Source organism: Miniopterus natalensis, chromosome 11, assembly GCF_054644295.1.
Source record: "Miniopterus natalensis isolate mMinNat1 chromosome 11, mMinNat1.hap1, whole genome shotgun sequence".
Classification (NCBI taxonomy): Eukaryota; Metazoa; Chordata; class Mammalia; order Chiroptera; family Miniopteridae; genus Miniopterus; species Miniopterus natalensis.
Genome location: NC_142091.1, coordinates 52,185,640 through 52,207,159, shown reverse-complemented (window position 1 = coordinate 52,207,159; position 21,520 = coordinate 52,185,640).

Genomic DNA, 21,520 nt, shown 5'->3' with positions numbered 1-21,520 from the left:
GTCAGGCTAAAAATGAGCCTGGATCATAGTGGACACTGAGGGCAGAGTAGAGAGAGTACAGCTCTAGAATCAAAAGGACCTGGATTCACATTCCAGCTTCAGGCCAGTGCTGTGGCCCTAGATGAGGCATTTAACCTTTTTGAGCCTCAGCTTCCTCACCTGTAAATGGAGATAATGCCGCCTGCCTTACACGGTTGTTGTAGGGATGACAGATAACACATGTAAAGTTTGTGGCACATAGTAGGTGTTCAGTAAACTATGGCTAGTTTATTGAATTGTAGGTGTGATACCAATGGCAGGATCATAAGAGTTCGCAGGTTTGATTTTGCCCAGAGTGCCACACTACTGTTTATTTCATGAGTCACTAGGAAAGCAACCGTCCTCCAAATCCACCAGCACCACCCACTCCCTCATACTTCCTCCCAGCAGCTAAACCCCCACTCAGCTATAGCTCAATCTTTCTGTGCAGATTACATTACACGAAGTTTATAAAAATGAATTCTCGGGTGGAATATATATTACATGGGTGTTTTTAATACCTAGCAATTAAAATCTTCAGAATGACAAAGGCAATCAGCAACCTTTCAATGTCCCCAATGAGGCTCGACCTCAAGGAAGCCAGATTCAGGACTTGGGATGGAAAGGTGGGTTTTTCTGGGACTGGGAACAGCTGGAGAAAGTCAGCCTCTTGCGAGGTCTGAAGAGATGAGCGACGTGCTTGCAGGGAGTCACACACGTCCCATTATCCTGAGAAACTCCAACATGCAACTTACGATCTGCTGCTTTATGAAGCGTTCTAAAGCATACAAAGACTTACATACGCATTGTCTCTAACATCCCGCAGCCCCTTCCCCTGCCCTTCCAATGTCTGAAGTTTGTACCTTACAGTTTCCAAGGGTTCGCCTCCTGGAAAGCTGGCTATCATTGTCATTTATTTACTTCTTACACGTCTACCATGTGCATTCGAGCCACCGAAGGATCTTGTTAAAAGGCAGGTTTCGATTCAGGAGGTCTGGGAAGGGATTCTGCCGCTGGCCACACACTTGGAGTGAGAGGCACAAGCGAACCAGTCGGTGAGGATGGCCGGGGTTCATCAGAGGGAGCCAAATGTTAGCGGGGTTTTTCTCTCCACTGAGCTTTTTTCTAAGAACGGACTCTTAAATTAGGCTTGAATTTTAAAGAACTCTATTTAAATCACATTACAGCAAAGAGCAAGATTTAAAGAAAATAAATGGGTTCTCTACAGTTGTTACTCTGAACCATTTTCAGCCATCAAGTCACAGTCTTGGGGACTCTGGGTCAAGCCCCCCGGCTGTCTACCCCGTCCCTGGACTGCCAGCCCTGGGGCTTCCTGCGACCTCGAAGCCTTACTCAACCCCCACCAGCTAACCAATCTCCCCCTCCTACACTTCACTAGGGGAAGAAAATACTTTTCTGTTCCACTTAGTCGGCAAAACTGGAAAGAGAAAGAAAATGTCCCCCGGGAGGCAAAGATCTGAGAGACTCAGCAGCTCCTCTCCTCCACAGCCCACCTCCCAGTCCACACTCCAGCCACAGCCACAGGCAGTTTCTGAAACATTTCACAATGCTGGGTCCCCAGGCCTTTCCACATGCAGTTCCTTCTCCTTGAAATGCCTTTCCGCCCTGACCACCTCCCTTTCTTTCTGCAGACTGGCGCTCTCATTTATCCCTGCACCTCAGCCCAGGAAAGCAGCCGATGCCCTGGGTCCTCGCCGGCACCCCCTCTTTGCTAGTCTCCTTCAGCCACCCCGCCCCAGAGCACCTGGCTGGCCTGAATCACAGCTGGTTAAAGCACATCGAACAGGAGACAAGATTTTAAACCAGAAACATGAACCGATTAGCTTTGTTCCCCAGAAAGGGAGTGCCAACTAGTGTGTTGTTTATGTGTGTGTGCATGTGCTTAGTACATGAACTCTACATACGTAATTGTTGAATAAGTGCATGAAGGAATAAACATGTTTATCCAGAAACTATTTTGTCACATAAATCAAACTATTTTGAACAGAATTTAACACGAACAGAGAATTAAACCGATTCCATAACAGCAATGAATTGAGATCCTAGTTGTTCCACATCCTTACCAACTGTGGGAATTACCAGACTTTCAATTTCAGCCATTCTAATGGGTATAAAATGGTATTTCATTGTGGCTTTAAATTGCATTTTCCTGATTCCTAACGATGGGAACTCCTTTTTATGTGCTTATTAGCCCTTCTTATATGTTCTTTTGTGAAGTGCTTGTTCAAGTCTTTTAGCCATATTTTCATTGTGTTGTGCTTTTATTTGTAGGAAGTCTTTCTATATTCTGGATGGGAGTCCTTTGCCAGATGTATGCACTGTGAATATTTCCTCCCAGCTTGTGGTTCCCTTACTCTTGCAAATGTTCATTTTTTACAAGCTTGAAACAAACTCATGCGCATCCATTACGTCCCTAGCTCCGGGGTAAGAAAGCCCGGGAGTGAGCGTACCAGCCAGAGAAGGCTGCTCCAAGTGCTTCCAAGCCAGGCACCTTATAGGACGCCCAGGAGCCATCAGTTCTCATCCTGTGGCCCTCAGTCTGACCAGAGGAGCTCACAGTCACTGAGCACCTGGACAGTGTCACGGGACACACGCTCCTGCTGAGAACAGGATTTGCATAAACAGGAGCACTTTCTGGGGGGAAGGGAGGTGTGCGGAGGCCCATGCACACACATGTCCACGCAAACAATACCCATAATACTAACCATCCACAACCAGCACCCAACTAAACCACAAATGACAGCAAGACAACCCCATACTAGATGTGTCTACAGATACCCCGTGTCAGTTCACATTTGTCTTTGTCTGCCACACTGTCCAAGTCAATATCCGCACAAGGTGATAAGGGATGTTCAATGTCACAGCTAATGCAGACAAAGCCAAAAAATAGTTTTATAACTTAGATTTTTCTCTTTACCAAAGTGATGTCTGTTTACTACAGAAAATCTAGAAAGTGCAGATAAGCACAGGAGAGAAAAAAAATTCAAAAATGGTTATCCCCAGAGATAAACATTTTAATATCTTAGGGTATATCCTGTTAGTCTTTGTATGTGTGTGTGCTTTTATTTCTATTTTTAAAAACAGGTTAATGCCCGGCCGGCCATGGCTTAGCCGTTAAGTGTCGGCCTAGGATCCAGGTGATAGGGGTTTGATTCCCCATCAAAGCACAGGCCTGGGTTGCGGGCTCCATCCCCAGTCAGGGGTGTGCAGGAAGCAGCCAATCAATGACTTTCTCATCATTGATGTTTCTATCTCTCTCTCCCTCTCCTTTCCTCTCTCTGAAATCAATAAAGATATATTTTAAAAACAGGTTCATGAAATACATACTGTTTTGCAATCTGTGTTTTCCACTTTTTTACTCTGAATATTTTTTCGTGCAATTCCATGGCCTTCTATTGCATAATGTGTGATGGTTGGATGGTTCTCAATTGAATAGATGCATCACAGTTTATTTAACCAATTTCCTACTGTGGAAAATTTAGCTTGTTCCCAATTTTCCACTTAACATACAACACTAGGATAAACATTTTAGTAGCTACATCTTTGCTCATGCAAGATTATTATCTTAGAATAAATTCCTGGAAGCAAGATTGCTAGGTTAACAGCCATGCAGACATTTTAGGTTTGGCACGCATTGGACAACTGCCGTCTCATTAAAAGGATACACCTTCTCACATTTGTTGAGCACGTATGCAGCAGGCACCGTGCTGGGGCTTTACCCTCATTACCCCGACTCCTCCGAACAGCCCAGCGTGGGTGGCACTGCCTTGATTCCACGGAGGAGGCATCCGCAGCTCGGTGAGGCTGAGGCATGAGGCTGCTGAGCGGTAAGCTGGGGCCAGAACTCAGCGGTGTCCAACCCTGAAGTCTGCTCAGTCTGCTGTTTCCAAACTTCAGTCTCTCGGCCTCCATTTACTGTGGTAGAGAAGTGAACTAAGGTACTTCTCAAGGCTTTTTTTACAGGTTCTACATTACCGGGGGTGGAGGAAGCTGGCTGTTATAACAATACTAATATCTCAGTGACTTAACCCGGTAAAGATGGTCTCTGGCTTGCATCACAGTCCAGTATGGGGACTGGGGAGGGGGGGTGCTCCATGTAGTCATTCAGGCACCCAGGCCCCTTTCATCTGTGACCCTCCTTTAAGGCCTCTAGGATCACAGATGGGAGGATCTGGAATGGGGCAAGCCTGAAAGTGGCACACATCCCTTCTGCTCATATTCTGTTGACTAGAATTCACTGATGTGGCCGCAGTTCACTGCAAAAGCAACAGGACATGTAGTGAGGCTGTGAGCCCAGGAAGGTGAGAACACAGATACTAGTGACCTCTAGCAGGGTCTGTAACAGGGTTGAAGGCAACTGGGTTTTCCAACTAACCCTCAGTGAACAAGAAAATCCACAAACCCCTCACTCTGCCTAATATAGAAATTCAGTTAAGATATTTTAGGGTCAAACATTGCGTGTTCAATCCCAGGTCTGCCCTCACAAACTGTGTGCCTTTGGGGGTAGTAACAGTAACAACAGCTGACAGTTACTGAGTGCTTGCTGTACATGAGCAGGTATTGTAAATGATTAAGCACTCAGATTTTGGAGTCAGACTACCTGGATTCAAATTCTGTCTCTGTCCCTTACTTGCTGTGTGGCCTTTGGCAAGCTCCTTAACCTCTCTGTGCTTCAGTTTCCTCATCTGTAAAACTGGGCTAATAATAAAGCCCATATTATAGGCGGTTATAAGGATTAAATATGTTGTGCCTATAAAAGCACCTAGAACAATGCTTGGTACAGAGCAAACCTTATCTAAATGTTAGCTACTACTGTTGGGATGGAGTGCCAGGTATGGTGCTAAGTACCTTGAAGTTATTAGATTAGACTTCTTCAGGCCAGTTTCCTCCTCTGTAAAATGGGGAGAAAATGGCTTGTTTTGGGTAGAGTCGTTTATGGAAAGTGCAGCCCAGCATCTGGCCGGAGTGAGCTGCTCCTGAACAGCAGGCGCTGCTAGACTCCCCCATGTGTCCCAGTTCCTCAAGGTCGGCACAGTCGCCTCTCCCTGTGCGGCTGTCGAAGGTCACTGGCAACCATTCCGGGCTCTCATTCAGTGTGGGCCAAGAGGAAAGGATTGTATAGCCAAAGCTGTCTCCTGCACTCACCTCCCATCCCATTGTACGTCGAAAACAGTGTCGCAGCACATTATTCCGCTCCTGAGGACGCCATGCCCTTCCCCCGCAGGCTCTGTTCAGCTTGGGTTGAAAAGGCACTGCCTTTCCCAGTTCCCTTTCTTAAACATTCATCCTGCAGAGATCCCAGTGCACAAAGCAGTCCCCTTTGGAAGCCCAGGGGACTTCTCTTTCCTGCAGTGTGCCCACCAGGGGACCAGGTGGTGACAGGCCCACTGAGCAGCCTGAGGATGAATCCTGGCCAGCACCCAGCTGGCTGGCGGAGGATACCCTGCCATACCAGCCTTGATTCTTTCTCGGTGCCTCACAGCGCCTCTCTGCCCCCAGAAGGCCAGGGAGGGCCCCTCTAAAAGAAACCTCATAAGTTCTGTGTTCTGGTCACCTTATCAGACCTGTACCCCTTTCTCTCTGGCCCCCATCCCCATTTGGGTAGGCATCTTAGTTAAGAATATCTTTTTGGCACCAAGGAGCCAAATGACCAATGACCCTGCATTTAGTTCACTTACACCCAGGTCGTCCTGTCCCTCTCCCCATCCCAGATCCCAGGGCACCAACTGGCTTCAGAGCCCCAGCCTGCCACCACCCTCATCCCATATCCTCTCCTCACTTCCAGCCCCCTTTCCCTGGGCAGGAAGTCGGTTGCCCTGAGCCACCCCATCCCTGGAGAGAGCCAGGGTCTCCCCATCTTTCATAAACTACTTGCATGCTTGTCAGTAGAACACAGGCACACAACTTTTGAAAGTTCACAAACGCCTGGACTCTTTCACCATCTACCTCTCATTCATTCACCTGAATATGTAAATAGTTAAGTAAATCTCTGAATTAAATATTTACTGAATGCTTATCCAGTCATTAGGTGCCAGGAAGACAAAATCTAATGTCATATTTCCAGCATGCCACAATTTTCTCAGGCAGGTGCAATTTCCAGGTGGTGCCTTCCAGACCTTCAGAGCAGCAGCGATGACATATCTAATGCCAGGGAACAGCAGTGGCCTAAGGAAGCCCGGTCTGGGGAGCACCCTACGGTAACAGGCTTGACAGATAGCGACATCGCTGAATTGTGTTCAAATCTCATTAAAGCCAAATAGACTGGTGCCAGAGTGGAGAGATGATGTACTCTATTATTTATTAGTTTTGTTTGTTTGCATAAAAAGATTCCACTTACATGGCTAATTGCAACTAATACAACCACCAAGGGGGTGCAGAGGATTAGACAAGAGGGATGTTCTGTGGATGAGCCTAGAAGGTAAAAACAATCGTGGCACCATTTATCCCTCTGCCACTGTAATACAAGATATTAGTTATATAACTTTACCATGTTCCTCTATAATTATAGACACTATAGCTGTCCGAGATGCGAGTTAAATTGGTTTTTCAAAATGCTCTGTTGGTGGTTCGGAAGAGCTTATTAAATTCCTGGTGCTGGTGGAAGTGGGATGTGTTTCCTGGGAAAGGCAGGTGAGCACAGAGCTGCTGCGACTGGGTTGTGTGTGCAGATGGCAAAGCAGCGAGGGGACTGCGAGGGTCTCAGCAGAGTGCCGGGCAGAGCAGACCGTCTGAAGTGAGACAGAAATAACCTCTGAGAAACGGATACAGGGCTCCGGCCAGCCCCGCAGCCCGGCAGGATCAGCAGGGTGCTGCGGGAGAGGCGCGGGCAGGGAGGAGGCCGCGCCCAGCTGGTGTCCGGGTGTCCAAGGCCATCGTCACCCTCGCTGGTCCTCCCATCTCTGCCCTTTCCTCCACAGCAGCCACCTGGGAGTTTGCTTCAGACCATAACAGGAAAGTGGAGAGAAGATGGACATTTTCTAGCAAATCCAGTATGATGTATGGGCATGAATTCCTTCCAAATTTCACTTGGAATTTTCCCAGCCACTGTCATGGCTTCCTAGCAGCCCATCCCAACGACCCCTCTTCCTCCCAGGTAACAGGTCTTACTCTCTAAGTAGGTTTCTCTCTGACCCCCCGGCTTCTCCCAGTCACCAGGACTTCAGTGTCCTTGTTCTCCGCTCCTGCTCCATCTAGTCTGTCTGACCTTGAATCACACTGCAAGTTCCAGGAACCCCTCGCCACCAGCTATGTATGTGGGTCTACGGAGCAGACCTCACTTGCCCACTAATAGTTCTCCAGACAGCCCTGCCCCTGATGCTTCAAGGCTCAACTTGGGCAGCAGCATCTCCAGGAAATGTCTCTGCCCCCCAATCCTGTACACACTGGGGGAGGGATTCCAGAGAGGTGAGTCATTTGCTCAAGATCACACAGCTAATGAGGGGCAATGCCAGGGCTGGAACTCAGGCCCATGGGTCTCCACAGACACACATGGGCCGGGCCCTGGGACTGGGGAACTAGAAAAATACCAAAGCCTTGCTCTCCAGGAGTTCAGAGGCTGGTCTGGCCAACATCCTGCCTTCCTAATGCTGGTGCTCAGAAGCTTCTGGGGTGTGTGTGTTGATCACTGATTATTTTGGAGCAGAAAAAGGTGGCATCAAACCTGTCCTGGGCTGGATACCTAGAGGCTCTGGCAGGGACAAAGTCATTTTACGAAAGGGAGCCTCTCCTCTGCTGGTGGCTTCCCTGCCCCACCTCCACCCAGCTCTCCATCTGCCTTTCCCAAGCCAATCACAACGAGATGCTCTCATCACAACCAGCCCTATCATAGCAAACAGCGAGGCGGTGCTCCTTATTAAAGGTGAGCCCGATTCCACGAGTGGCTCTATCAGCGGTTCGGTGTGTGCGCACAGTGCCACCACCCCGCGTCTGCCAGGGGACTGATAAGGTGCCTCTCGAAGGGTTTTGACAAGCAGCAGCCTGAGAGGATATGTCAGGGGCCCCCACTGAGCCAGAGGCACATTGCCAAGGAATAAACTCGGGGAGAGAAACAAAGAAGACCGAAACAATATTCCACAGCCACAAAGATTGGACATGAAAATGAAGCAGGCATCCCCGAAAGCCCGGCCTGTTTTCGGATGGCCTGAAAGAGTCCATTACAACTTGGAAGAGAAATGACATGTGCAGAAGGGCTGGGCTTTGACAGCCCAGGCAGAGAGGGAGAGGTATGTTTGGGGTACGCATCACTTCACTGCACATGGAGCTTGTCTCCTACACACGGTCTACGAGGCCCTTCTCCTCTCTCCCCAGAGATGCGCTGTTCGTTCAGGCCCCAGACAGCTCCGCCTTGTCAAATGCTGTCTCTTCTGATCTCCCACCTGCCTCCTCCCAGCCTCACCATCTTAATCTATTCAAAAAGCTGTTACCCAAACAAACCTTCGCACACTTCACATCACTCCTCTCCTCAAGCTGTTACGCCCCAATTCCCGTCTCAGTCTACACCAGCAAAAATGCCTCTTCTGCTTTCCAAAAGGAGTGATATAAAACTGAAATCCTGAGCACCTGGTGGATCCGATGTCCTGGCAAGCAGACTGAGCTTGTCCTTCCCAGTTAGTCTTTTAACCTCTCAGAACCTTGAGTCTTGTCTGGATAATGGACAGGAAAGTTCTTTATTCTCAATACCCAAGTCATTTTTGGAGACTTCTTCCAAATCGAAGACCTATGATCAAACCAAGTCTGCAATCCCCATTATTTATTCCCACATAGGAACATGAAGGTAAGAGGTTACAGGCCCTCCTCTGAGGAGGCCATGGCCAAGTGGAAAATCAGACATGCAAATATCCAAATACAGTGAGTGGGACAAACATGTGTATAGCCCAGGGCTCTCCGAGAGCTGAGAAGAGTCCCTACATCTCCTGGGAACAGGCAGAGAAGAACAGGGGATGGGACAGAGGTTAACAAATGGACAAGATAGGCAAAGGCTTTCCAGGTGGAGGGAAGAGCTAGTGCAAAGACATGAGGCTGTGAGAAAGCACAGGGCAGCACCCTCCTAAGCCCCCTGACAGTGTCCTCTTTGCCCTATTCTTGGTACCTGCTTGGAACAGTTCAGTCAGCACGTTTAAGCTTTTTAAAGATCCCACCCCTTCATATCATGATGAGAAAGCAAGGCCTGGAAAAAGAGCTTGCCCGGACTCAAACCAGGTCTTCTGCTTCTTGTCAGGGGCACTTTCCACACCCCATGTGTTCACAGCCTACTCTAGGCCACTTCATCACTCAGTTCCCCCACTGGGAATGCTCTTCCTTCCTAAACTAGCTCCACCCCACTACTTTCTTGACAACTGAGTGCTCAACTAAGAGTGATACAAGGGGTAAGCAGACAAGTGGTGCATAGGAAACTATACCACCTAGGGAAAGAAATGCTTGTTAGATATACATGCAAGTTCAAAATTCAGCTTTAGCATCACCTCCTCCAGGAAGTTTTCCCTGACGACTGCCCCAGGTCAGGTGTCCCTCATTTGTTTTACCAGAGCTCCATTGCTAATGCCTGGGCACCTGTCACACTTCACTACAATTATCCATTCACTTACTGCCTTCCCGGTCCACGTGGGGGCTCCAGATAGCATCTGATATATAAGAGGTCCTCAATGAATAGTTTTGGATGGATGGATGGATGGATGGATGGATGGATGGATGGATGGATGGATGGATGGATAGATGGACAAACCTTTTTCTCTGAGAGATAGTTGAGGTTGTAGAAAAAGTTTAAAACAGCAATGAAAGGGTCTAGATTTGAACCCCGCTCCACCACTCATTCGCAGTATGACATTGGGTCAATCTCTCGTCCCTTCCATGGTGGGGGAATCTAAGTGTACCTAGGTCGGGGTTTTCATAGGATTTGAATGTGATCATCAGTGTGAAGGTGCTTTGTAAACTACCAAAACTTGTGCACATATTACCTCTATTTCCTGATTAGGATGCTTTGGACAGCGAATCAAAGAAAACCCATTTTCAGTTAGATGTAAAAACAAGGGGATGCATTGGCCCACACAACTAGTTTTGCACAACTGGGGGAAATTTTGAGCAGAAATAACTACAGAAAGTAGAAAATGTGATTTTTCTAAACATAAGATTTTTCTCAAACTAATCTCCACAAACTTGCCATTTCCCCTGAGACTTGTCTGGCTTTAAACCAGCAACCTTGACACCATCACATCCTATCTGAAAGAGAATTGAAGGCTACCTGTAAGACAAAAGCCCACAGCCATAGTGTAGTCACCCATTTTAGCAACAGGTTAACCCTATAGACATTCCGTCCCTCTGTCTAGTCTCTCCTGAAATCCCCTCTGACCTCCCCACCAAGATGGTTATAGTAATATTTGTGCTTTTAATAAAAATGGATCTTGGGAGGAAAGGCTAATAAAATGATCATAAACACCACCCCCGCATCACCACCAGAGAATAAAAAATACAGTTATAGGAATGCCACAAGATAATAATGTGGAATTCCTTTGTCGAGACCTTTCATAGGCATTATGTGGTTTATTAGGCGGAGTGATAGGACCTGAACACCTGCACAGATGAAAGCATGAAGCTTTCAAGTAATTCTGTAGATAAATTCAGGTGCATCCAAGCCATAGCCTCTGGCGGTTCATGCACAGAGACTGCAAACTGTACCCCCCAAACAGCCCGGCTGATGGATATTTCTAATATCTAATATAATAGGAAGGAGAGGCTGGGAGAGCAGTAAAGTTGGGCTGCTGTAGAGCAAGAGCTGGGCTTGGGGAGGAGGTAGATATTGAAATTCAAGCCATAGGGAAAGAATGACCCAGAAGAATTTTGCTGGAACAGAAAGGAAGGGAGTGTCATGTGTTGCCCTCCTTTCTCCATGGGTGGCCTCTCATTTCCTGGTGTGTGCCCAGCCCTCCTCTGGGATGAATTTGGACACATCTGATTTTGAGCGACTGCAGCAGGGAAACTGCTCCTTCGGAGATCTCCAGCCATAACTTTACAAAAGAGTCTCCACCAGAATGTGTGGAACCACGACTCAGCAAGTCCTGGGGAATCGCGGAGGAAGCAACTGGCCACCACAAGCCAAGAACTTGCACAAATGAGTCTTTGCTGAGTGGCTGTAGGTGGCCAGCCTCGGCCTGAAATTTGGGAGGAACACAGGAATATAAGAAACCATCATTTTCCAGGAAGAATTTTCAATGTGGCTAGAGGGGAGGACATCCAGGTCCTACTCCAGATCCAAAGGCTGGGTGAGCCAGGTGCATTCAACCAGGAGGGACAGATATAATCAAAGTCAGTCCCTGTGTGCCTGAAGGACTGCCAATCAGGAGGAGGGCAAGGTCCTGATGAAGAGACAGGGGCGAGCATCTAACACATAGAGAGAAAAAACATCACAGGGGAACTGAGTGATTTCATGGGCACCCAAATGCCAGGTGGGCCAAATAGTTGGGGAACAAGGTGGGGGGAAGGTTGTACATCCTGAATGTCCAGATTCTGAACTGTGCTGGATGCCTGAGATTTCCAGAGATTAGGCTTCTTAAAATCAACAGGAGAGGTGATTTTAAAAAATAAAAAGGGGTGATCCAGCTTCACAGCTCCTGGTTGGATTCTCTTGGTATTTCTTGCTATTGTGTGATTAAGAAATGGACATGTACAATATACTTGTGCAATTTAAACATAAAAGTTCAAAACAACTGGCTCCTGCCAAAGTACACAAATGGCTGAGATCTCGCAACTGTGTTACCTGAGGACATGCCATGGTGCCCACAACTGTCCAGTCAACTGCGGCTCACCCCGTCTCCCCATACCAGGCACTGCGACAACATGATTCAGTGAGGACAGTGAGGAGGGGTTTCTTAAATAGTTAATTATTTTTAAAGCCTTTTAAGAATAATTCTCTTTGGATGCATTGAATATTTAGATCCCTAGATAAAGAATCAAGTAGAACTGACAAAGAATTATGGGTGTCAAATTATGGTATCCACAGTAAGTAACAAGACAAGATTATGTGTGAAGTCAGAAAAGCACGTGTTTAGGGTGGGGAAGGCAAACCAGTCGTACGTGTGGTAAGTTATTGTCATAATACATTATCATCCTTGCTCTGAAATGCACACACTGAGTTTTGCTATCTGGACAGCAAGAAAGATCTATCCTTGTTCTAAGTTTTAAATCATTATCAAAATAACTCAATGCATTGTTTTCATGTAGGTGATCTTGATTAAAGCTATTACAGCTTTTCTGAGGGAGAAATAAAAACCTGTGGTGTGGGACATATTACATCTCTCAGCTTTTACTTCCTCACCGATAAAACTGGGGAAACGATCCCTGCATCTCATATTACTCACTCATTCAATATCTAACAAACATTCATCGGGCCCGGCCACATGCAGCCACATTCTAGGTGCTGGTGCTGTGGTGATGAACGTGACAATGCTTTTGCCTTTGTGGATTTGACATCTCAGGGGGATAGACAATCAAGAGACAGGTATGTAAACAAGCAATGTCATTTCAGGCGCAATCAGTGCTATGGCCAAAAAAATTTGAAAGCCTGGGTAAGGGCGTAGAGAGCAGGGGGCTGGGGGTCCTGCAGGGGGAGCTGGCTCAGATGACAGGTCAGAGCAGATCTTCCAGAGGAGGGGCCCTGAATAAAGAGTGAGGCAGCCATGTGAATCCTGGGGGAACCGTTTCCCCTCCTGAGGATCTGGAGCACAGGTGCACCGCTGGATCTAGAGACATCAGTATAGAGAAAGAAAGTAAAGCCAGAGGGTTGGATAAAATTACCCACAAAGTCCTAGAAAAGAGTGAAAAAGATTTAGGGCTGAGCCTGGGGACACCAGACATTCAAAACAGGAGCCAGCAAAGGAGACAAAAACGGTGAGACCATTATTATGGGACAAAAAGAGTGAGAGTGTGAACACTGCAAGGAGCAAATGCCTGTTTTTGTGGGAATGGTATGGGGTAATGTATATAAAAGTCTCAGCATAGGTTCCAGCAAAGCATTGGCTCTCAAAAATGTTATTTGCCTCCCCTAAGTTTAGAGAGAATTAAGTACTACAGGATTTAAAATGAGGAAGAAAATCAATGTGGACTAGAGAAAGAAACAATATTCCCCATCCCAATAAAAAAGAACACAGTAAGACTAGTTAAGGCTAAAATGAATTTTTCTAGAAGCCCCGACAGCCCACAAGGCCAAATGCTGTGAAATGATTAGAATGCACTGCTGGTGGAGCCAGGAGGTGCTGAGCCCTGGTTTCTGCAGCCATTCCTCCAATTACTTACTCCCAAAACCTCCCGGGCCTGGTCTCTGCACTGTCTTAGGAAGCAGGGCAGGATTCTGAAGCAGAGTTCAGCCTGCCTCAGCCTGTGTGCTGTCCTTCAAGCACAAAGGAGTAGGGATTCGGTGTTGGAGGCCCCAGGGCTCTCCTCTGCAGGCATCCCCAAGACATCTGGAAGGAGCAATGACAGCCCGACCCGTTGTCCCTCTGAGCCAGCTAGAAAAGAGGTACTGCTGACAGCCATTTAGTACCCAGGCCACGCTCCATCCGAATCAAATACAAACCCAGCTGTCATCTACCTCACAACAAATGTGGACCCTACAGCGGTGATCTGAAGGGACAGAGCAGCAGAGAAAGCGAACAGACTTCAAAGGATAAAGGGACCTGATGGAAAGAACCAGGATAATCGTCCGTTCAGCACTTTTCATCTGAGACGTGAAGCACATGCACATTCCCTGTCTCACAAGGTCCTGTGGCTTAACTAAGGATGCTACCTCTCCTTCACAAATAAGGAAACTGAGGCATGCAGAGGGAGGAGGGACTTGCCTGAGAGGATATGATGCATTTAACAGCAGAGTTAGAATTATATCCAAATTTCTTGATTCCTTGCCTACAGGGTTCCTATAAGGATTAAATGAGATTTGGAAACAAGTCTGTACAGGATTCTGAGACACCAGGCCTCACAAAGGAAAATTATAACAGTTGAATTTGGAGCCCCCACTTAAATCAGGATTTAACTTGCTAACTATGAATCACTGAACAAGTTACCCTTAACCTCCCCAGCCCTCGTTTATCTTAACTAATGGTTCCAATCTTCTTCTAGGTTGTGGTCAAAATTAAATGCAAGAATATAAAGCACAGAGTACAATCCCTGGTATACAGTAAGCACTCAAGAAATGTTAGCTTCTTTCAGTAGCAACAATATTTTCCACCAATTAGTTCAGTGGCCTTGGGCAAGTTGCTTCCCTTTCTGAGGTACAGGTGTCCTCACCTGTAAAATGCGGAGAGGTTGAGCTAGGCTGAGCGGGAAGGTGGGAGAACACGGTGATTCAGGATGTAGACGCGAGGGTCTGAGTTCTTCCTCCTCTGAAAGTTCCTCAGCCTCTCGAACCCGCACTGCCCTGTTGGTAAGATGGAGATGAATGGCAGTACCCACCTGCCAGATTTTCCTGCAGGTTAAGCCAGAGGATGCACGTGGGGTCCTTAGATAGAATAGTACAGAATAAGTGCCCAATAAAACTTGGTTGATGTGGCTGTTCCCACTTTTCTGTACTTCTTTTCCAAGGATTATAGAGGACATCTTGCTATCGGAGACCCCAGTTTCCCCATCTGTAAAGTGGGTGGTTGGACTAGATAGTCTCCAGGATCCTCTGCCTCTGATGTTCTGTGAATCTACAGGCATCTCAAGGAAACTCCTCTTCCCAGTGGTGGATCCTCCCAAAGCTCAGAGTTGAAAAGGCTGGCTGGCTGCTGTTACACAGCTTAGATGCCACATCTCTGGCCCGTGTCCCCTCAACATTAACTGTCAGCAAGCATGGCCTTGGGAGCAACTTGCAAACGATGAACCTGTGCATGGTGGGGAGTCAGCAAGAGTGGGCGCCATGTCTCTGACTTAGCAGGAGAGGCCTATTCTCCTCCTTCCTTCCTTCATAAATAAATATTCTACTCCACGTAATGACTCTCCTCTTGGTCTAAAACATTTAGCAGAAACATTCGCGAGGTGGGCAAACACCTGCCACAAAGCTGTGTCCTATGAAGCCTTTACTGTTCAGAGTCCCCCGATACCAGATGACATGCTCTCGGCTGCATCTGGCTCTGCTGTGGAGTTTGAGAAAAATTTGCTGAGCAAAATGTTCCAATGCAGCTTCCTCTCTTCCCTCACCTCCCAAGACCAGTTCAATGAAAAAGACACTTATCCGATAAAGACACTTAACCATTTCCTCACTAGCCATGCTTTCACCCGTACAGGCCAGACTGGTATGAGTTGCAACAGGGGAATATGTTGAGTACATTATTAATCAGGCTCGGTAAAGAAAAGGTCATGGGGTGATGGGCACAATCACAGGATGTGGCAACAGGCCACTGAGAGTGTGTCGGAGGAGGGGAAATCAATGTTATGAAATGATGGAGGGTTATGACTAGTTGGAGGCAACTGAAAGGCTGCCATTCTGCCCAAACCAGACACATGCAAGGCTTCCATCTTCAACTATATTGTTACAAGGAAAACTTGAGCTCCAAGGCAGCCAGTGCAGAGACGTGAACCCAGAAGCCTGCAACCAGGTCTTAGGAACAAGAGTCACTCGATGCAGGAGATTCGATTGGAAATGTATCAGACTGGTTAGAGCTCCCGTGAGAAAAGAGATGTCAAGGTGCCCACCAAAAGAAACTAGGCTTGTTATCTTTTGATTTCTTGATGTGGCTACTCGATATCCTCAATAGCCTCCGGAGGACACGGGTTTCCAAAAGACTTTTCCAGATAAAGTGTGCTGGGTATGAAAATGGCCCCTAAATTGCCTTAACTGGGCATTGATTCTTTAAAATCAATGTGCATTTAATTCACCAATAAGATGGTAGTGAACCATCTAGAAGATATCCCTAGGGCACATTGCTCAAAGAGAATCTCTAAAGGAATCACAAAAGTTTGCAAAGGATGTTACACCAGAAATGAACCGCACAGCATTAAACCTTCAATCCCTGTAAACAGGCGTGGCTACGAATTTCTTTTTAAAAGAAATCCCATTAAGCTAGAATTACAGAGAGAACTCTCCATCTAGTTCATCAAACACAGAGTAGTCCAAGGCAGAAATGAAGCTGTGGTCATTTTATAAAGGTTTTTAGATGATTAATCTGAATCATCAATGAGAGCTTTCATTAAGTTGCACCCTAGGAATTGATTTGCTATGGGCTGTTCCCATGTGCTATGCAAACTTGCTGTAGAAAATTAGTCATCCCAGACTCCCTAAAGAATACAGACATGACATCCGGGCATCTGTTAAGTTTGCTCAAAAACATATGCGAGCCTTTTTTTAAAGAACCATAATTACATCCTGCTGAAACCTCCAAGGACCCTGCTAACTGCCTTTGTATTACAACATCCATTTCCCACTTAGGCAGGCTCTGCTATTAGAAGTACGTTACAATCTGCTTGCTCCTGCAGCACACTTTCTCAGCTGGAGTCTGCCAATGGTCAAGGCCTTCCGTGCTCAAAGATTAGGCTTGGAGGAAGCAAGAGTTGTAGGGTGGTTTGTGTGTGTGTCCTTTTTAAAATATGACCAGTAATTTGGAGCTGAAAAAGAACTTAGCATTAATCCAGGCCAAGTCTCTCGTTTTCAGATGGTACCACTGAAGACCAGAGAGGGAAGTGGCTCGTCCAATGTCACACAGCTCAAATCTGAAACAGTATATAGTACAGGGATTAAAATCTTAGATGTCAGGGTCAGACAGACAACAAATCCGCCATGCTCTATCATTTAGTTGCTGTGTGACTTTGAACGAAGCACTTAACTCCCCTGAGCCCCAGGTTCTTTATTTATAAAATGGAAACTATAACAGTACCTGGAATGTAATAAGTCCCAAAAGAACATTAGTTATTAGTATCCTTTTCATTTTCACAAACATGACCTCCCAACACCCTTATGAGGGAGAAAGGGCTGGGATTACTAACTTCATCATACAGATGAGAAAACTGACGCTCACAATAGTGAAATCACTCTTCCAAGGCCACACACACTCCAGGTCCAGTTTCTTACAATCCTACTGAAGGAGATGGGGGAGCTCAGCCCCTACTCAATGTCCCACCAGTTTTCTTGGCTTTGCCCAGAGATGAACAGGGAGGCCAGGAGGAAGTGTGCTTGTTTGTGTCTACACGGGAACAGAATAAGTGTAGCCACCATTTTTAGGACTTCAAACCCCACAGGGACTCTGGGTCCAGCTGGCTGTTCCCTGCCTTGGGGAAGGGAGGAGAACAGTTTTATATTTGAACCTGATACTGGATGTTGGAGGCACGTGTATATATGGAGAAGGGGCATATTACTTCAGGATTTTACTTCATGTGTTAAAGCTGACATCGGAGTACTTGCCAATGCGCCATCAGCCTGCCCTCCTGACCCCCAAATCTGGCCTTTGGGAAAAGTCTAATTGCCTGCTCTGAGTGACACCAGGGCCATGTGAGTGATAAAGTTATACACAGTCACTTTGTCATTATGTGCCCTGATGGAAGGAGGAATACATTGAATGAATGTCGGGGTGAATGAATACACACCAGGGTTATACTAAGCTCTGGAGGGCAATACAGTGATGTCTCCATTACGCATCTTCTGGGAACTCAGCCCCTGAAGGATGTCAGCCAAGGCCAGAATCTCAGGAAAGCTGTAGGGGGTGTCTTAAATGAAGACCCTAAATATCAGCTTCTCTAGGCATCCCTTTGGGGACCACTAGGATGGACGTATAGCTCAGGCAATGAGCCATTGTTTTCTGGGCCACTGGGAGGGAGACCATCCCGGAGGGAGGCAGACAAGCCTCCAAGAATAGATGGGCTGGGAGTCCACCATCTCTTTTAACAAAGCCAGTGGAAGCCAGTCTGGAAAAGCTACCACTATAAGCACCACCCTACAGCCCTGCTATTTGCTCACTCATTCATTCATTCATTCATGGGATGAAGAGTTCTTGGAACACCTACAGAGTGCCAAACATGAGACCAGAAATACAAAAATGAGTAAAATTTGGCCTGAATCCTTGAAAAACTCATTGTCAAGTAGGGGAGACAGACAGGAGAGCAACTGTCCTCAATACAGTATGAGGAGTCCACCACAGAGGTCAGCTCCAGAAACCCTGGAAGCAGAGAGGAGCAGTCCCCAACCCAGCCAGGGGATGCTAGTCAGAGAAGGCTTCTCAGAGGCGGTAACTCCAGATCTGAATCTTCAAGAACAAAAAGTTCAGCACAGTTGGAGGGGTGGTTGTCCTTGGAAGAGGGAACAGCATGTGTAAATGCTCAGAGGCTGTGAGAAGATCCCGAGGGGTCAGGAAATTACAGATGGTGCTACAAGACCTGGTGCTACCTCTCTGGATGTGGCAATTCTGGGCCCCAGTGTCCTTGCCTGTACAATGATGACTCTGAATTTAAAGACTCAAATATCAAAGAGGGGATGCACCCAAGCCTAAGAAACCTTCTCTAGACCGTGCACGACTTCGGTGGGACAGTCTGGCAGCTACTAGGCTGCAGCTACTACACTCTAGCGAGTTGCCTGTGATATTTGGGAGGGATGAGTTGACGAAGGGGAGATAGCATGGAGCTGCCGTGTATTAAACTCTCACGGTGCACCAGACAGTCTCAGTACTCTCTTCTCCAAAAAAAAAAAAAAAAGAAAAAAAAAATCCCTGAAAAGTGTTATTTCCTTCATTTTACAGATGAGACAGGCTCAGAGAGGAGAAGCAATTTGCATATGGTCCAACCCCAAGGGCTGGATCCAGGGTTTCATCCAGGGTCTGTTTGATTCCAGATCCAGCTCTTCCCAGGACAGCCCTGCCTCTCGTCCCCCACTGGCAGCTCTGGCAGGCCCATCCCAGGGGCCTGAGCCTTTCCTCACCTCGATCACCCACATTCTTGCCCACCTAGGGGCTCCTTTGCAAACTGGCTCACAGGGAAAGGTGCTGAAAGGCGACCATACTAGGGGAATTGAGCAGAAAAAGTAGTAGCCCTGGCTCCCCCCCGGGGGCAAGGCCACCTACTGCCCTTCCCCGTCTGCTCGGAGTCTCAGGCCTACAGGGGTCCGCAGAGGGTGCAGGTGGGTCACCAGACAGGCTGCTGCAGCTGCTGCCTCTCTGGCAGGGACTGGGAGCCTCCCTGACGTCATGCCCACTGGTAACCTGACCCCTAATGACTGCTCCCTCCTCTCTTCGGCTGGGCCCATCTTGCAGGCACAGGCGAGAGGTCACCCCTCAAGGGAAGGGGCAGAGTGGAGCTCCTTTCAGTGGCTGCTGAAATGAGAGATAATTTTGGTTACTGACATCTCCCACAGGACTTGCCTATTCTCAGAGCTGCTCCGAATTCTCCCTCTGGCTGCTTCTAGAATCAGGCCTGCTTTCACTTCACACTAAAAGAGCAAGGGGGGCTCTCCCTTTGGGCTTATGCTCCGCATTAAGGGCCAAGAGCAGCAGTCAGGTTTGGTTGGGATGTTTTGACTTTAGAAAGATAAACACTGAAGAATAAACCCTTTATTTAATCACTGACACAGGCACTTTATAAAATGGGTCTTAAGTACCAGCTGAACACTAACTTTATTTAAATGCAATTCTAATCAAGCAGACAGAGGGAGAGCATGAAATTTGTAACCTCTTTCAATCTGCCGATGTTCATGGGGCACTGGTATGACTTTAGCACCATGACCCATGCCGGAGGGTAAAAAACAAACAGGAGGCTCCATCTCTGCCCTCTAGCACCTTACACTCTAACTGGGAACATGACTACTGTCATTACCACTAGCCCTGCTCCTGGCTGGCATTTACTAAACAGTTACTGTCTGCTGGGTACCTGCTAAGTACTTGTATTTCTCCTTTGATCCTCATAATAAGCCCAGGATAGAGCAGCTATTTATTTTCCCATTGAACCAAGAAGGAAGCTGAAGCACAGAGAGGTGAAGTGACTCTCTGAAGGTCACAGAGCTGGGATTTTCATTATTTGATTCCACATCTCAAGCTCTTAACCCACAAGTGGTTCAGTGAGATGCAGGCATACCTCAGAGAGAGTGCAGGCTCGGGTCCAGACCACCGGAGCAAAGTGAAGATCACAATAAAGTGAGTCGTAATATTTTTGCTGGCGGAGAGTCTTACCTTCAATTTGTAAAAAAATACAATACCTGTGAAGTGCAACAAAGGGGAGTAAAATAAAACCAGGTATGCCTGTAATGTATCTGGTAGGAAAAATAGAGAGAGAGAGTTGAAAAGTCGAAGAAGAAAGAATAAAAGAGAAAAGGGAAGGTTTCGAGTGGATAGAAATGTGAGATGAATCTTGAAGAGAGGCTAGAGATAGCTGGTTGGAGTAAAGAGAAAAAAGTAGCCCTAGCTGGTTTGGCTCAGTGGTTAGAGCATCGGCCCACAGACTGAAGGGTCTCGGGTTCGATTCCAGCCAAAGGCATGTACCTCAGGTACAGGCTTGATCCCCGGCCCTGGTCGGGGCGCATGCGGAAAGCAACCAATCAATGTCTCTCACTCTCTCTCTCCCTCCCTCCCCCTTCTACTCTCTCTGAAAAGCAATGGAAAAAAAAATCCTCTGTTGAGGATTTAAAAATAAGAGAGAGAGAAGAGTAAGGTGAAGGCGGACAGATGCCACGAGGAAAGCCAGTCCTGTATGAGATGGTCCAAACACAAGCCATTGTCTCTGCACCCTTTTGCAGCCTTATGCATGAACTCGGGTTCTAAATATACCTGAAAAAGTAGTGCAGACAGGATCATTTCTAGTTCATCCCCTCCAGAAGAGGCAGAGCTTCAAAAGGAAGCTCAGGTACCCTTCATGATAAAAATTTTGCCCGGAGATCTTTCTACGGAAGGTAGAAAAAAGTCAAAATATTGTTATGTGGGAATTACCTGGCTTTGCAACTAGTGAATGAATTCATGAAAAGTAACAGAGATCACAATTTTCCAAGTTCTCTGAGTAAAGGAACTCCCTGATGACATCTGTAAGGCAAACCAGGATTTTCTACCATCAAAAATGTGTCCTTAACTCCTGGGCCTTGCTAAACAGGATGCTAGTATATGATGCTGCTGTTGTGACTACTGTAGTGGCGCCTGTCTGCTCCAGGTCACTGTGCCCACCTGTAGTCCTGCATCTAACACATGTTGGCTACCCAGCGGTCTGGGCAGACACTTCAGGGGACACAAAGATGCCACGACAGGGCAACAGGAGCTGAAGACCCACTTACCTAGAACCAGAATCAAAGTTGGAAGATAGGGGAAGGCAGGGTGACACGGGCTGCTTTCAGAAAAACCAGCAAGGAGGTGCAGTGGGCCCAAGGAGATGAAGCCTGCCCACCTGAGAGACATAAGTGGGTAGGCGTCCCCTCTGCCAGGAGGTGGGCTTCCTTTTGTGAGGAGGCAGTAATGGCAGAGTCGGTAACAGAACCAGCTCTGACTTCTAGGATATTGTGACACAGCAACAAATATATATTTGATATTCATCACCAGTTCCTGGCACAGAGCAGTATTTC